Genomic DNA, 17,099 nt, shown 5'->3' with positions numbered 1-17,099 from the left:
ATCAAAATATGTTGACATTCTCAAAGAATTAATAAAATATCTAAACAAACAAATAAAATAAATGAGAGAGGAGAGAGTGGGAGGAGGACCGGGACATAAAGAACAGGTACTAAGGCACACAGCACAGGAAAGAGTCCTTACAAGGAACAGACCTTACTAACACCTTCAGTTTGGATTTCTTGCCTCCCAAATAGAAAGAAAATGGATTTATTTTGTTGCACCACACATACGAGTCTGTGATATCTTGTTATGGCTACCCAAAACAGCTGCCTGATACTATGGCATTTCTTTCTCTTTTCTCAAGTGTGACTATTTGCCCTAATGCACAGACTTTGCCCCTCTCTTCTCTCAAAGCATCCCTGCTTTCTGTAACTACAGTATCTCACAGTGGCAGAACCCCCAGGTGAATGGTTTGTAGAACATATTTCCACTGGGACACTCTAAGGACTCTACTCTGGAGAACAACTATACTCTCTTACCTAGGGATGACTGTTCTCTCTGGGTGGGGTATCCATTTCCGGGGTCACCCTTCATGTCTAGTCTCTGACTCATAGGGAGCAAGCAGCTCTCCAACTCTAAGAGGGCAAGAGCTTTTCTTTCCTCCCTCCCTTTTTTGAGGAGGGTTTTTCTATGTAACCAAGAATGGCTTAGAGCTCACCGTCCTCCTCCCTTCAGCCTCTGGGGTGCTGAAGTCACTCCTGAGAAAAGAGTAGTCTCCTCCTCTTCCCTCTCCTCCTTCTTTTCCTCCTCTCCTCCTCCTCCTCATTCTCCACATTCTGTGGTGCTAGAGGTTGAACTTAGAGTCCTGCACATGCTAGACAAGGTGTGAGCCTCACCTCCAAGCCAAGAGTTTTCTTAGTCCGACCAAGTGCCTTGTCTTTGATTACCTAGTGAATTTTTTTGCATTGTTAGAGGTGCTATTGTCTGGTCAACTGAAAAATGAAATTACTCCAAATCAGAGAATTAATTAAAATAATTCTTACTATCATCTCCAGGATCAAAATGGCGTTGATAGGTATGGTTGTTTTGCTCCCTCTGTGTGAAAGAGCCTTTTTTCCCCCTTCCATTATTTTTAAGCCTCAGTAAGTAGAAAAGTAGCAGGGCATTTCTGAAGAGGGCTGGGAAATTAAAAAAGAATGATAATTCATTATTCAATAATCAACTTCAACTGTGAAAGCAGCACATTCTGCAGAGAACACAGAGCTGTGGGGGGAACGCAAAGTCAGACCCTGCCCAGTGCATACCCTCTGGGGGTGAATCTTCTCCACAGAGACCTTATTAAGAGGAGAAAGATGGGGAGCCAGCATGGGGTACCACTTTTGCAGCCTCTCCACCTTTGTACAGAACATTAGCATGCAGAGCTGTTGTATTATAAGCCTGTATTCGCATCTCTCCAAACTCCGCTCCCAGATTAAAAATTACTGTCTAATTATCTGCCTGAAGGTTCCAGAATGGGGCCTCCTCTGCTGGGGCCTTCAAGTGTAGAAAAGGATGATGTCTTTGAAAGAGGACAAATGTACAGTGTAGCTTCTATGTTGCTGGCTTGTCCTTCCTCTGTGCTCTCCCAGTAGGCAGACTCCTAAGACTGTTCTCTAGAGTCCCAGCCCCTGCATACACACACCTCTCCCAGTCAGCCTGGGGAACATTAATGAGGGCGCAGCTGTGAGGGGAGTTTCCAAGCACAGCTGAGAGCCGGCCAAATCAGACAACTTTAAGGAAATATCCTGGTTGAGATTGACCTGATCTGGTGTGCCTTTAAGTGAGACTAGACTTTTCCTGAAGTGAGAGGTGACTGAAGCCAGGGAAAATCTCCATGGCTGGTATAGAATACAGAGATCTTACGTGGTAAGAAAGAGGAGTGAGTCTAGGGTCTTATAGACCCAACTACAGCCTGCAAACACTGGGATTAAGGGTGTGAGTCACCACCACCTGGATCTGTTTCTGGATCAATCTTGTGTAGCCCAGGGTCTTGAGTCCTTGAGGTCCTGAGGTTAAAGGTGTGCGCCACCACTCCCTGGCCTCTAGTGGCTTAGCTTTGTACTCTGATCTTCAGGTAAGCTTTATTTATTAAAATACAAATAAGACATCACTATTCAATTTCCCCCATAGTGTATGAGACAAAACAGTTATGAAGTCCACTTAGTCAAGAAGATGGTTCACAGACCCACTTCTCAATGAGAGGAATGCTGTAGCATGTGTAATATTCCCCAAAGGCTAAGCAGAGTTAAGGAATATGGTTGTGCTTTGGAATATTCAATAGCTAAGGTCTCCAGTCTGGACAGTTTTCAGGTGTCTCAGTGTAGTAGGAGTCCGCTTGCTCATGTCCAGGCTGCCCAGACTCCCAAAATAACCACACAAAAACTGTATTAATTAAATCACTGCTTGGCCCATTAGCTCTAGCTTCTTATTGGCTAACTCTTACACATTAATTTAACCCATCTCCACTAATCTATGTATCGCCATGTGGCAGTGGCTTACCGGTAAAGTTTTAGCATTTCTATCTCTGGCAGTGGCTTCTTGGCTTCTCACTCTGCCCTTCTTTCTCCCAGCATTCAGTTTAGTTTTCCCTGCCCAGCTCTGTTCTACCCTATCAAGCCAAGCCAGTTTCTTTATGAACCAATAGCATTCATAGCATACAGAGGGGAATCCCACATCATCCTATCATAGAGCTCAAAACACATTTTCTGTGACGGCAGCAGTTTGTACCTGTCACATCTTTCTCCTTGTTCCACTTGCAGTCTGTTAAAAACTATACCGAGTATGTTTAGCTTGTTTGCCAACTCTTGCTCCCAAATAATCTTCTATGACACACTGCCTACCTGCACTGTGATTATGTTGACAGTTTCTAAGCTCTGACCTGGGAAGAACAAGGAAGTTAACAACTCAATCTAGCTGTTCAAACAGATGTGAAAACTGAGAATTGGTGAGATTAAGAGATAAGACAGAAGTACCGTAGCTAGTTACTGGAAGACCCAAAGAGACTTTTAGGCTTCTTTCTTTTAATCCATCTAGTCTTCCCCAGGGAAGAGCACACCAACTGGTTATTGAAGATCAAATGGTCAGTCCCGAAAATATACATATAAGTAGCATTATGCAGACTAAATATTTATGTTGTATTTATGTATTTTTATACATGTGTGTGCATGCATACATGTATGTAGGTAACAACTAGTGAATAAAAGAAGTCATGAATTTAAAATAGAACAAGAAGGCATATGTGGGAAGGTTTAGAGTTAGGAAAAAGAAGAGGGAAATGATGTAATTATAATATCAGAAATAAGTAAATAGTAAAAAAAAAGACTGTATTTTGAAATGTTATTTTTCTAGTTAGAAGTTCTATCAGATGTTTGGGAGAAAAAGTAAGTCATAGCAGGACTGAAATATACTTGGCTCTTCAGACCTCAGAGCACACCTACCCCAGGCTGGCTGGTGTCCAGCTTGTAGGTGGAGACCAATCTTGCTGCAGAGCTGTTTCATCTGTTGCTGGTCACTGGAAAAATCGAGTGCAATCTGTCCCTCCTACTAGGACCGGTTCCTAGAGCAGTAAATACACGGAGCTCTGAAGAAAGGACAAAGAGGTGTGGAGAGTTGGATGTGAATGTGCACAAGATGGGCTGGGACGGCAATGTTTCCCACCAGGGAAAGCAATCTCAGCTAAGGGCAATGGGATCACTGAGCGTCTTAGCAGGTGGTGTTACTGAAGGAAGATTCTCCCTTTGCTAAGGTTCTCAGGGCGCCTCTTGCAGACTAGTAGTTTCTTATATACCCCATGCTTTCTCGCGTCTTCACACCTTTACGTATGCTCTGCCTTCTGTCTGGGGTATCCTCTCCCCAAAAGCTCTGCTGGAAACTTTAAACGTGACCTGCCTTGAGGAGATTGCCCAGGAAATCAGAAGACACATGATCCAGGCTTTCTTTGGTTCACTTAAAAACATTACATTTATTTGTTAATTTGTGTACTTTGATTTACATGTGTGTGTCACAGCGAAGGTGTGGAAGTCCACAGGTAACTTTCAGAAATAAATTATTGGCTACTACTGTGTGGAACTCAGTGGTGGAACACAGGCCTGCCATACTTGGCAGCAAGCCCCGTTTCCACTGAGCCATCTCAATGGCCCTACTCACGCACTAGTTGTTTTTTTTATTGTGTGTAAATAATGTGGCCTCAAACCTCCTAGTGTGCTTGCTGTACGTAGTAACTATTTTTTATATACTCCTTTTTAATGTGTATTATCCAACTGTGTTATAGTAGTTTATTTTGATGTCAGTTCCTTGCTCAATTGGAGGCTACCTGATAGCTCAGATTCCAAAGCACAGCACTGTAAATGTTTAAATAAGTGTTTGAGAAGGAGCGCATGGGTTTATGAAAGGGACTATGTCTGCAGTGACCTATAATATGTTCCTTCTGAGGTTGGGGTACAGGCTGGATGAGTCTAACTGTAACATTTTCTTTGTTACTGTCTCAGATGAATTGGGATTAATTCAAATAGTAACCAAAATGAACTGAAAATATTTGGGGGGGGACTTAAATGGCAAAATTTCTTTAAAGAGTAGGATGGGCATAATATTGCATATGGTTCCTCCCAAGGCCAGTCTATGAAACTGTTATTTGAGTTATATTCCTACCACTCCGTCCTGAGGTCCTAGACCATATAGTCTGGCTTTTTATAAAGGAAAACTTACAAAATCATCAGTTGGCTTTTAATAATTTGGTTCATAAAGCATTTGAGAATCTTTGCTTAATATATAATTTATACTTGGGAGGAATACACTTACAAACTCTGACCAGGATTCCCTCGAATGTGCCTTGGCAGCCCCAGCCGCTGTTCTTGCGACAGTTATTTGCTTCATAGTAATTGACACTATCTCGTCATAATCTCCTTCCACATATCAATTTTTTTGTATTGATTCCTGACTTTGGTTCATGTAATGCAAGCTTTTAGTCAATCCACTCTGACCTTTTTCCAATTGTGATGCAGATTGTGGTTTTTCCAATAGTTCTCCTAGGACTGACCAATTGTTTAATGTTGATATAGATTCTGATCTCCCAGAGGAGTGAGTTTCTAGGCAAAAGAAGGATGTGCCGCTTGTCCGTCAGCAGGGAGGAGGGGTATCTGACAACTAGTACGGCCCTCCAGAGCTGCCCATCACTGGGCCATGCTGCTATCATCGTGCTGGGCTGGCTAAAAAAAACTAGTTGTAAGGAGAGTGCGGGGCTTGTATTGGTATCAAAGTTAAATTCCATATTGTGTTCAAGCTTTAAGCAGAGCTCAGAGACCTCCTGTTTGTGGTTTCTTTGCAGGCTCATTGGGCAAGGAGCTTGGGTGATGTATGGAAGGACTATAGCAGAAAATGGGACTTTGCATCTCTTATTAGCTGTGCATCCCTTTTTATGCTTCTGTAGCTTTGATTATTTAAGATCTAGTCCAATTTCTTCACCTATTGGATTCAACAGTGGAAGGGGGTTATCCACAGGATATGGTGTTCAATTAGTAGGTGGCTGTGTTGACTGTAGAAACCCAAGAATTTCCACTAAAGACAAAGATGTAGCATGTATTCACATAAGACAATTTTTTTTTATAATTCACATAATAAAGACAAGAGCCTGGAATAGCGGTAACATATTAAGGTTTTCTGCTATACTTGAATTTCATATCCTAAAATTTAGGATATATCCCTCCTGACTTCAATCTCAGTGTTCTCTATGAATTAGGGATAATATGACACTTGTCTTGGCCTCTTATATGTCATTTAACCTGGCTACAACTGATTGAAGTCGGAGTTGACTGAAGGCAAAATTGGACCCCATGCTATTGCGAGTCTACTTTCAATGTCATCTCTGTGGTTGGAGGGAGAACTTGAAAATAGAGATACAGCCAGGCTCTGAGTTCTTTGTTTGGTCTCTATGGTGAATATGTTCCTCACAATTTGTGTTTTTGAATCCTAAATGGGAGATGCTTAAGCTACAAAGATTCTAGTCGAAAGAATAAAGTAATACAATTCTATAAAGGATTCAGGGGGTGGCTTCCCTTTCTTTTTCACTTCCTTGCCTTTGTCACTTCTACCACGTTCTAATCACAGTTACAAGGTTTTGTCAGAGAGTAACACTTGATCCAAAGTGTCTCAGACTCTAGAACTGCAAAGCAAATTTACTGTTTATTATAAATTGTCTAGTTTCATGCATTCTCTTATAGCAATGCAAAGACAGACTAAGACATCTCCCAATTCAAATACATTTTGTGAGATTCTTCAACAGGAAATTGGCATGGAAATGGGTGCAGAGGTAATGGTTGGTACCTATGCTTTCTTTAAGAGCTCATGTGACTAACACATGCTAATCCCTCTGCAGCTTCCAAAAGGATGGATTCTAGTTGCATTGTAGAAAAATGCAAAGAAGTGTGGCCAATAACACTAGTTATATGAAGGCTTTCCCCCATGCCACTCTCTTCACTGGGACTGTATAAATGGAACAAATGCTCTCAGCCTCTCTTGTAGACAAAACACAGCTTCTTGGATGAGGGTACCCAGAAAGACATTTCTTCTGTGGCATCTTCAAGAGGAAAGGTAGGAGGCCATCACTCTACATAACAGCAAACCTGGAAATCATTGGATGTAGTATTAAGGGGAAGTCAGAGAGAAAAAAAAACGGAAAGGAAGAAGGTAGAAAAGGCATGAGGGGATAAACTGATTGACAGTATATGTCGTAGTGTTCCAGAGATCAAGGGGGCAGGGGTCTGAGAGTGAAACAGAGCTTAAAGTTTATACTTATATTGTTTATGAGCTGAGAATTTTTTTCCATTTTAAATGAACACACACACACACACACACACACGTGTGTGTGTGTGTGTGTGTGTGCGTGTGCGTGTGCGTGTGCGTGTGCGTGTGCGTGTGCGTGTGTGTGTGTGTGTGTGTGTGTGTGTGTGTGTGTGTGTATGGCCATAAGAAAATTCAGCAAAATTTAAATATACAACATTCATATATAAAGTTTTCTGCTCTATCAGAGCCATGCCCACTGGCTTTTCTCTGAGGAGACTTTCAGTCTATAGTGGCAGATTGAGCAATTGCAACACAGACCATATGGTCCCCAGAGATGAAAATATTTACTGTGTATCTAGCCTTCCCTAACAGATTATCTACTGACCTCTGCTCTAGACAGTATCCCAGACATTGCCATGTAAATCCCATTTAGGTTCTGAAACTTCTCCCAAGAGGAGGCACTTAGCAACTATTTAACACATCTTCTCCCTTCTGATCTGTCTAGGGCCACCGATACAAAAACAGGTGCAGAAAGACCCTTCCTGTCATTTCTCCGGCTCTGCTTTGCCCCTCAGCCACCTGCACAGCCCCTGCCATCGTATTGCTCCTTTTGGAAGCCAGCCTATGAGTTGAACTCAACATACATGAGCATCCATTTGAGCAGTCAAATGGGGACTGCATCCAAATTTTTGAAATATCACAGAAAAATTGTTATATATGGAAATATGTGTGAAATGTGTTACAATGATTTCCATATCTCTCAAACTATATGCAGCACAAGCCATGTTTAGATAATTGAATGGGTATTAATCACAGTGTGAGTTACAATATTATTAAACTTTACAATAACGAATGTTTCATATCACATGACTTCAATAGACTAGCTAAGTAAAGGAATACATTTCTATCACTGCATTGAACATTGCTCTAGTTGACATAGCACATATCTCAGGAAGTACATATGATGAATTCACAGATGCACATTTGACCCAAAGGTATTTTTTTATCCTGTTCACACTTCTGAAATGACTGTTGGGCAAGAAACTAACATTAGCCAGACTAGAATTGTCTTTATTCCCACTACTTTCTACCAACTAGATTCATTTTAATTAGGATCCTATGAGTTGGCATGTACATATAGACACACACACACACACACACACACACACACACACACACACACTTTTTGGTGGGGTCCATGTGCTTATTTCTACATGACTGGCTGTATCCTTATTTATTCTCCAAGGAACTTGTTACATAATCCTAGCCAGGTTTTTAGCCCAGGAGAGTCTGGTTCAGTTGGAAGGACAGAAATTAAAAAGTGAGACAAAGCAATAAAATAGTTCTAAGACGGCCTCAAGAAGCTGCCTGAAGAGGTTGCTGGGGGCTGAGCATCTGGGCACTGAGAAATGGAGAGGTGTGAGCAACTTAGAATAGAGAATCACAAAAAATGTCTCCCTTGCATGAGAAAGGGAGATATAGCAGGTTCAGGGTCAGACAGAAGAGATGGCAAATCGGTGCATTTGGAAAGAATGTGCATGTGGCAAAGAAAGGCTGTGGTTTGATGAACATGGGATAATTGTGTGGCTCTGGTTTCTCTTCCAAGTTGGAGTCTGGGAGAACCATTGCAAACTAGAGTGTGTGCAAGAAGGTGGGTAGGCGGTGGAGAAAGAGCTTGTGAAGGAACATTCAAGCGAAGGCAAGAGAGAGCGCTAGGTTTATATGCATGTACTATGTGGGTGTTGTGAAGAAAAGAAAATAGAAGGACAGGGCAACTGGGAAGGGCTTAATTGCTTGCTGCCTGTTTCTGTAACCTGACCATAGCATCGTTTCCCCATCAGACTTTTTAATGGGCCGTTGAGGTGAGCGTGTGGCTCTGTGCCATGTCAGGAGTGATCGTATTGAGGTGGACAGCCCTGGGGCTCCGCTTCTCCCCTGCAGTTCATCATGTCTGAATTAAAAAGGGAATTGTTTGGACAAGCCTGTTAAGTGAATGTTTTTCCAGCATTAGGAGGAGAGCTTAAGGAGCTCCCATTGGATGGAAACGGCATCTAAACCACCTCAGGCTGTGCTGGGAGGAAAATTTATGTAACAGCATTCACATAGCATCTCTCCTTTGCTTCTTTGGTTTCCTGCATTTAGATTGGTCCAAGGCATCTGCCCAAACCTCTGCCGTGGTTAAATGTGCCCTGCATTCCTTTGTTAAACTGTCCAGAGTGTGCAAGGCCTAATCAGGAGGTTCTGAGTGAGCATATGTTTGTGTGTGTGTGTGTGTGTGTGTGTGTGCCCGCGCGTGCGTGCAAATGTTTATGATGCAAATAGAGAAGCCTAGTTAATGAGACTTCTTAGCAGCAATCACTATGAGAATGACTTTAAGAAAAATGGTATGCTCTAGGTTTAAAATTGTTTAATTTTTTTTCTAATGTATTTAGAAACTACACCAAACCACAGGAATCTCAACTTCTGGGAAAGAGATTCCCAGTTATTCTATCTCAGGTTTGTTTCCAACCAAAAGCACCAGTCAAAAGAGAAGCACAGGGACCTGGCTATGCTTCCATTTCACAGGAAACAGAGTCGTGTCTTAAATACTGAAGGTCTGTGAACTGGGAAGTATGAAGACAGCTAGGAAAGGAGGCGGGACTAAGTTTCTCAACCGACTTGGGCAAAGTACTGGGATTCTTTTCTAACCCCGAGCCATCTTTTGCGAGCCTGTCTGCACAGACCAGCAGCAGGGAGGCCACAAGCTGCTGGAGAGAAATCTGCTCCACCAGTAGGGAAGGTAGGGCCAAGGAGGAGAGCAGTCATTGTCATAGCCAAAAGCATCCCTGGGTTCTGCCTGCCCCATTAACTCTGCAGAGGGAGGGCTGCTGCCTCAGCCAGTGCAGGTGTGAACACTCAAGTCATTGCTCGGAAAATTGGGCCCTGGAGGCAGGAGTCGCCAGCTGCTCAGTGATGGGCTCCGGTGCACTCCAAGTCCAGGCTTCGCCCAGCATCTTTACCTGCTCCCTTTTCCAGCAGTGTGCTCAGCGCCCCGCTGCCGCCCCTTCTTCCAACGCTTTGCAGTTTCCCATGTAATTTGCTTGTAACAAGCCTCATAAAGTTTCATCGCGCTTGCTAGGACTGCAGACCAGACGGACAAGTGGAATGAGCTGCTGTTTCTAGCAGGGAAGCATTAGGGTTCCTGTGCATCCCAGAGGGTGCCACCTGTCTGGGCTTTCTCATGAATGGGAGGCAATTTGTCAGCCTTCGGACTTTCAAAGTAACATGCTAACAATGAAACAGGGTGTCCTCTTCTTTGAATTCCATGGCTGCTCGTCACTGGCATTCCCCAGCTCTCAGTCCTAGTGCTGGCAAATCATCAGAAAATAAAACTCTGGCTGTCATCTTGTCATCTTGAACTGCTGAGCCCCACAAGTTTTTCATACCTCTTCAGTCATTCTCTATGCTTCCAACCTCCTGAATCCCTTCCTTGCCATGCTCACCATCCACCACCCCTTTATTCTTTTCCTAGACTCTTTCTTATAGGTCCTCCCCCACTTCAGCATCCTTTGCACTTTGCTGTGTCTCTGCCATATGGCTTCTTTGCTTGGCATCTCGGTACATAGACAGATGGACAGAGATCTGAGCAATGGAGCCGGCAATTTCCCCAGGTGAACTAAAAAGCCTAGCTCTTGATTCTTCCAATCCACCCAAGGTGTTTATCAATGTAATAAATATGTGAAGCTACATTATGTACCAATGCCTTGTTAGCACTGGGGCTAGCTCTACTGAATTTCTTGGAATTCCTTGCCACAACCATAATATTAGTGCCTTTTTGACAAGTAATATTACTGATGACTTCACTTGGTGGCTTATTAAGTAATACCTCATATATTCTTTCAAGCAAATGCCTCTCTATTGCCTACCTGTTGGGGAGGCCTCTTGTTCATTCCCAGTTGCTCTGACGTGAGATAACCAAGCAGAAATTGTATTAATTAAATCACTGCTTAGCCTATTAGCTCTAACTTCTTATTGGCTAGCTCTTACAGCTTAATTTAACCCATTTCCATTAATCTGTGTATCGCCACATGGCTGTGGCTTACCAGCAAGGTTCTGGCATGTCTGTCTTCTGTAGGCAACTACATGGCTTCTCCCTGACTCTGCCTTCTTTCTCCCAGTATTAAGTTTAGTTTTCCCCTATTGCAGGCCAATGCATATTCTTTATTCATTAACCAATAAAAGCAACACATATACAGAAGGACTTCCCACACCATTTCCCCTTTTCTGTTAATATAAAAACGAAGATTTTAACTTTAACGTAATAAAATTACATACAATAAAACAGGTATCAAGCAAGAATTAAAACCTAACTAACATGACTGCAAGCTTTACTATTATAGATGACTCTTTATTAACCTATATTTCTTAATTATACATTACATTTTTAATGAACTGCACAAACACAATACCTTAATCAAAATCAGAAATATACATATAGCAAAACTGACCTTAAATTTGTATCAATAGACCAAGATTCATACCAATGCAAATCTCTATAGCACCTACCTTCTCTGTTTTGGTCATTATGTTAAGAGTTTGGGCTTTTGAAGCATACTCATCGAGATGACAAATATGTGGGTTAGGCAGCCCATATATGCTTATTGGCCAGTCCCAGTTTATAGAGTTGTGCATGAACAGGAAGCTCGTTCCTTTAGTTGTTAGAACTAAGGCTTTTCCCTTGACATCATGTCTCAAAGTTCTCTAGGCTTTGGAACCACCTAAGAAATCTAGACATAATGAGGTCTGGGTTCCTTTTCTGAGGGTTTTTATTCAGTTGATACAGTGTGGCTTGGGGTCAAGATATTGTCAAAATTTCTTCAAGTCATTCTAAGACACAACAAAGGGGTGCTCTCTAAGGCACTTGTATACTGTTTTCTGCTGTTCTTGTGATTGCTTAAACATGAAGAAACCCCGATTCCTCTGTAATGCTGAACAACTGGGTCTCCTACATTCTCAATATAGTGTGGAAAGCTTGGCATACTGCTGTCGGCACCATAATTGGCACTAGAGTAGTTAGTGCTTAACATTGAATAGCTGCAAGTAAAATTACTCAGGTTGTGGAACTGGTGTGCAAAAAGATGAGGGTGGGAAAGCCCTTACCCTCATCAGTGGGCCTGAGCCACTGTCTTAGACAACTCCTAAAGACTGGATGCGGCAGAACATCTCTCCTAAAGACTGGATGTGGCAGAACATCTCTCCTAAAGACTGGATGTGGCAGAACATCTCTCCTTTAAGTTTCCAGAAACCTCCTAACAGTATTTTAGTTTTTAAGTTTTATTTTATAAGGCATTCTCTGCCCTAGGAAATTTTTCTCTCCATTTTAGAACTTTCTACTTTGTAAACTACATATAGATACTAGGTTGCCTTCCAGAAGCCTTCTTTCCTTTCAAAGCCCAAATCTAGAAGACAAACTTTGCCAAGCAGCAGGCATTCCATTGCCACCCCCTCTAACCTCCCAATCTGAAGGACTAGACAGCAGATCTCACAGCCCTTAAAGGGAGATACACACTCCCACTCCCCATATATGCAGTGGCTGATATTAGTTATAATAGATACAAAATATCTGTCTTAGTTACTTTTGTTTTGCTACGATAAGACACAGTGACCAAAACAACTTAGAAAATTAAGTGTTTAGTTTGTGGGCTTATGGTTTCAGATGGCTAGAGTCCAAGATGTTGGAACAAAGGCGTAGGGACAGGAACAGTTGAAAGTTCACTGGTATAAGACAGAGAAAGAATACTGGGAATGGTGCAAGTCTTTGGTGTTAGACTTTAGAAACCATGATGCCACCCTGATTGACACACCTCATCCAACAAGGAGATACCCATTAATCCTTCCCCAACAGTTCTCCTTCTGGGACCAAGCATTCAAACATATGACCTACATGGGGGCATTTTCATTCAAACCACTACAGCATCATTGGTAAGCTTGGGATTTCAGTCCAAGTATCTTGGATGTAGTAAAATGTAAGGTATATTATCCCTACCTTTCACAATGCAGTTTGGAGAAAGAGAGAATAATTTGGTGTGTGATATATACTTTTGAAATTGACTATCCGTTCAACCACCCATCCAACAAACCAGTTCAGTTGACATTTACTGAGCTCTTTTGTGTAGGGGCTGACACCAAGAACAGAGGTGGATAGAGCATAACCTCTGCCTGCAGGAGATTTCAATACAATGGGGCAGAAACACCAGATGGATGAATGGGTGGACGGATGGAGGGATGAATGGAAAATAATCCATACATGTGTGGGCCATTGTGATAGAGTACAGAGTGGAAGTTTCTCCCCAGCTGATGAGAAAGAAATGAGATGACTAGCGAGTGTTTTGGAAAGAAACTGTGGTGATGAGTCAGGTTTGAGGCAAAGATTGGCCAGACAGGTAGGCGTGGGAGGTGCTATAGTACTCCCACAGACCTGCAGGTGATGTCGTGGCTGCAGAGTGGGAGTCAGAAAAGGCTCATGGAACACTCAGAGAGGCCTGGCCTTAAGTTTGGTTATTTCTCCTAGCCCTACTTTCAGGGAGGTGACTGTCCAGCTTTGCTAGATTGTCCCTTCTGCCACTAGCCATTTGGGCTGGGGGAGAGGTGGTTTCAAAACAGCTGTCCAGACACTAAGTCAGATGCTAGGTGGCATGCTCCTATCTCCTTTAAAGACATTCCTGGGCTGAAGGTTCATGAATGTTTCCCCCATATTGTTGAACATGTCAATAATAATGACAACAATAATAATAACAATGGAAAAGGGGGTGATTTCCAGTGAAATGTTATACATCTTTGATAGCTTTTGTTACAAACACACTAATACCTTTTTAAACAAGGAGGACTGTCCAGGAAAAAACAATAGAAAGAAAAGAAAACGCATGTTCCTGGAGGCACCTGCCATCTGCCAGATTGGCTCTCTTTGAATGTCAGAGATGATTATGGATGAAATATTTCATATGGGTTACTCCTTAAAATCCCCAGTTATTCTTTCACATGACCCTGCATCTCAACAGTCATTTATTTTCCTGCATCTCTTTGCCAAAACCCACTCTAGAGGTGGGGTCAGAAAAGACCCCATGGAATATACCTATTTAGTTTTATTTGACATCATTACCGGCACCTCTAGAATTCCCGAGTTTTGTTTGCTGAAGGTTCTGAGTGCTCACAAAGCTGATTTGCAACCACCCACCTAGGATTTGACATTGCTCCCCCTCTTCAGGATGTTTCTTTGTAATGAGCACTCTGTTGAGAATTTTGGCAAAGCAAAAGGGTGCTTATTATTCTGCATAAGTTTTTAAGAACTTGCCTTGTGCCAAATACAATGGAGACTTCAGCTTCCATCACAACATGGTCATTTCCATTGTGGGAGATGGAAAAAGTGATTGAGCAGGGTTGAAGTTTATGACTGAGAAGAACCAGGTTCATTAAAATAGCAAAGACTTCCCAGACTTCCATGTCTCAGGACAGCAGGTAAAAGCACCCTATTTTCACAGGTGGGATAATTTCAATAATTTGCCCAAAATTACAGAGGTTGGTAGTGGCAGTGTGGCTTGCCATAGGACTGTGCATACAGGGCAGCCTCCTAATTAATATCTGAGGATTTGAAATTCCATGTGCAAATTTAGCTGGGGAAAAAAAGAGGGACTCTCCTGATTAATTTGGGAGAGTGATTGATGAGGGATGTAAAATTTGATAAAGGGAATATTCAGTCACATTTGCAATGTGCTTTTCTTCCATATGAAGCCTGTGTCAGCTCTTATCTCTTTGGCTGGAAGGACCAGTGAAATGAGCAGAGCACAATTTTTTTGTGTGGATTTTTTAGGTTAGGAAGCTGCAGCTAGGCAAGTAAGTCTCTTTAATGAATTAGTGATAGACTACCGGAAGAACCTAGGCTCCTGGCATCTCCATCAAAAGCCTTAACACTACATTTGTGCTTTGCAAGAGTCGACATGCTGCAAAATCAATACAGATTGCCAGATGCCACCCGAATCTACCATGCCAACATTTCTGAAAATAGACGATAGGAACTGGATTTTTATACAAAACCATCTAGTGATTTTTCCTGGCAGTGTTTGTGATCCCTGGTACTAACTCTGTGTATCTAGGCATTTTGATTATGTGGGTTACACGACCCACTTCCCCTCCATAAACTTTCTCTAGTCAGTTGGTATTTTCCAGTCTATAATAATGGTAGAAGAGGGAATTAAAAATGCCCTCCATTTTCTCTCAGTCCTATTAAGCTTTATTATTAGAGAGCTATTTTGATATTCATTTATAGCTTTTCTTAGCTCTGATTTTATTTATTTTCTTATCTTTAGTTATAAGAATATATCATCACCACTTCTTATTATTAACAGTCCCTGTAATTTGAAGGGAATCCTATTTTCCTTCAGAAACCTCGACTGTAGGCAGAACACTCTGTCCTCTTAAGATGATTGCCAGGAAATTATTTTAGACTACAGCAGTCCAGAGCTACATACCCTAAGGATAACATCACAGAGAAAATCCAAAGATGTATTCCCTGCCCCTCCATGGCATATTTTGAATAAATAGTGTTAAAGATTCACATTGATTTCACTGAAGAATGGAAGCATCTATTTTCAACTTTTTCCTGTTGGCCAACAACACAAAGATATCTCCTAACCTAAGAGTCAGCAAACACCCACCAAAGACCAGCTTTTGAAATCACTGGTCAGGGTACACTGAGGATGCTGATCAGTGACATCCGCGGCTTCTTTACCCATCGCTGAATGGAGACAGCCTCTTGATCTATGGAGCAAAGGCTGGTAGCATCCTCTTGTTTCTCCACCCTGTACCCTTGTCAACTAACAGGAAGAAGCTGCTTTTCTTCCCCTGGTCTTTATTGTCTCCCCTCAAAACAAATACACAAACGACCATGTGACTTTAGGGATTTTTCCAAACCCCTTCAGGTTTGGACTTAGGCAATGCTTCATCTGTTTATTTTCTCATGAGGAAACAGATCATAGAGATCTTCTGGAAAAATCTGAATGAAACAATTGGGGAGATGTGATGAGGCATGGAGAAAGGGATGGAGATCTTTGACAGAACGTCTCTCCAGGCACCCCTACTGGGCGTCTTAGAAAGTCTGTAAATATGTAGCCAGACTAGATTTAATCTTCAACCAAATTCAGTTTTAAATACAGTCAGCAAAACAAGTTCTGGGTTAGTATTTATTAATTTTGGGTTGCCTCTGTCTCTTTGTGTTTCTCTTCTTTTTTTATAGCCAAAAAGAAAACGAGAAACCTACACATTTGGAAACAGAAAAACCAAAATCAAATCAAATCCCTGAAGAAGGAGCTAAAGTCCTGTCCCTGCACAAGCCCTTCCACAAGGTAGAAGCACTCAGCAAAAAGACCTCAGCCAAAGTACAGAGAGCCCTGCTGTGAACATGTAAGATTGGCACACAGAGGAAGTATCTATAGGCAGGAAATATGTGCAGGCATGGTGTTTTATGACCAGTGGATGGCAAGTTTGTCTGGAAAGACTGATACAGATATGAATAAATGCCACACACAATAGAAGGTTTTTGTCATTGCTGCTATTGTTGTTTCTAAACGAGCATTTCCTTACCCTAGGATTGGGACTGCCAGTGCATAAAATCTACAAAGAAAAACAAGCCGTGCCTGGAAAAGATATCAATGGCCAAACCTTCTTCTGGCCAAGAATATGAGGGCTAGAAAGGAAGACATGCCAGAGACAACCAAACCTGTTCTTTCATGGCCAGAAAACAAGTGTGGTTTGCAGGTGCCTTGGCCGGTGGCAGGCACTGGCTCAGAGCCGTCTGTGTCTGTTTCACTCACGTACACTCTCTGATGGCAATAATCAAATATTCCTTCTTCTGCCCTTTCCTGCCTTGAGCATGTAGACCCAGGAGAGAGTCTAGGCACGCTTACTGGTTGAACAGAGCAGACATCCCACCTACCATGGCAAGCCTCCTGAACTTGAAGATTCCCAAATAGACCTTCCACCTTGAAAGACCTCTTTGCAAACTATGGTTAAACCCTCTTGACAGAAAGAACTGGATAATTCAAAGGCAGTTTCTTCAAATTAAGATATCAATCACAATCATCTAATCCACATTGCCTAGACTGTCAAATTCTATCTGGAAAACATAAGGAGAGTTTGTGGATTCCTTAGATTGTAAATTGATGAGATATGATTCTCTATGGCCCCAGTGTATGTCCGTATATGCATGTTTTAACAAAAATATGCTAAGGAGGGCTCCCCAAAGGCTGACTTAGCAACAAGACATCTTTCTTGTCTGTCTCATTTCCTTTTGTGTCTTTCCTACTTTTCCC

The sequence above is a fragment of the Arvicola amphibius genome, chromosome 12 (assembly GCF_903992535.2).
Source record: "Arvicola amphibius chromosome 12, mArvAmp1.2, whole genome shotgun sequence".
Lineage (NCBI taxonomy): Eukaryota > Metazoa > Chordata > Mammalia > Rodentia > Cricetidae > Arvicola > Arvicola amphibius.
The sequence above is the reverse complement of the archived record's forward strand: the minus strand, read 5'-3'. Positions refer to the sequence as shown.